Below are 1,268 nucleotides of genomic sequence, written 5' to 3' on the forward strand. Positions count from 1 at the left end.
CGACGGGCGTCCGATGTGGTCCCGCTTGTGTCGCGTTATGGACGTCCCTTGAGGCTCACAGAGCCAGACTGAGGCTCCTCACACCCATAGGGTTCAGTGTTAAACTCTTTGAGGCTCACAGAGCCAGACTAAGGCTCCCACAGGGTTCAGTGTTAATTACTGAGGCTCACAAAGCCAGACTAAGGCTCCCATAGGGTTCAGTGTTAATCATTGAGGCTCACAGAGCCAGACTAAGGCTCCCCACACCCATAGGGTTCAGTGTTAATCACTGAGGCTCACAGAGCCAGACTAAGGCTCCCACAGGGTTCAGTGTTAATCACTGAGGCTCACAGAGCCAGACTAAGGCTCCCATAGGGTTCAGTGTTAATCACTGAGGCTCACAGAGCCAGACTAAGGCTCCCATAGGGTTCAGTGTTAATCACTGAGGCTCACAGAGCCAGACTAAGGCTCCCACAGGGTTCAGTGTTAATCACTGAGGCTCACAGAGCCAGACGAAGGCTCCCCACACCCATAAGGTTCAGTGTTAATCACTGAGGCTCACAGAGCCAGACTAAGGCTCCCACAGGGTTCAGTGTTAATCACTGAGGCTCACAGAGCCAGACTAAGGCTCCCACAGGGGTTCAGTGTTAATCACTGAGGTTCACAGAGCCAGACTGAGGCTCCCCACACCCATAGGGTTCAGTGTTAATCACTGAGGCTCACAGAGCCAGACTAAGGCACCTCACACCCATAGGGTTCTGTGTTAATCACTGAGGCTCACAGAGCCAGACTAAGGCTCCCATAGGGTTCAGTGTTAATCACTGAGACTCATAGAGCCAGACTAAGGCTCCTCACACCCATAGGGTTCTGTGTTAATCACTGAGGCTCACAGGGCCAGACTAATGCTCCCACAGGGTTCAGTGTTAATCACTGAGGCTCACAGAGCCAGACTGAGGCTCCCATAGGGTTCAGTGTTAATCACTGAGGCTCACAGAGCCAGACTAAGGCTCCCGCAGGGTTCAGTGTTAATCACTGAGGCTCACAGAGCCAGACTGAGGCTCCCTCAAGGGTTCATTGTTAATCACTGAAGCTCACAGAGCCAGACTAAGGCTCCCACAGGGTCCAGTGTTAATCACTGAGGCTCACAGAGCCAGACTAAGGCTCCCACAGGGTCCAGTGTTAATCACTGAGGCTCATAGAGCCAGACTAAGGCTCCCACAGGGTTCAGTGTTAATCACTGAGGCTCATAGAGCCAGACTAAGGCTCCCATAGGGTTCAGTGTTAATCAC

The sequence above is a fragment of the Petromyzon marinus genome, assembly GCF_048934315.1.
Source record: "Petromyzon marinus isolate PM22_M1 ecotype Great Lakes invasive population chromosome 84 unlocalized genomic scaffold, UKy_Petmar_22M1.pri1.0 chr84_unloc.5, whole genome shotgun sequence".
Lineage (NCBI taxonomy): Eukaryota > Metazoa > Chordata > Hyperoartia > Petromyzontiformes > Petromyzontidae > Petromyzon > Petromyzon marinus.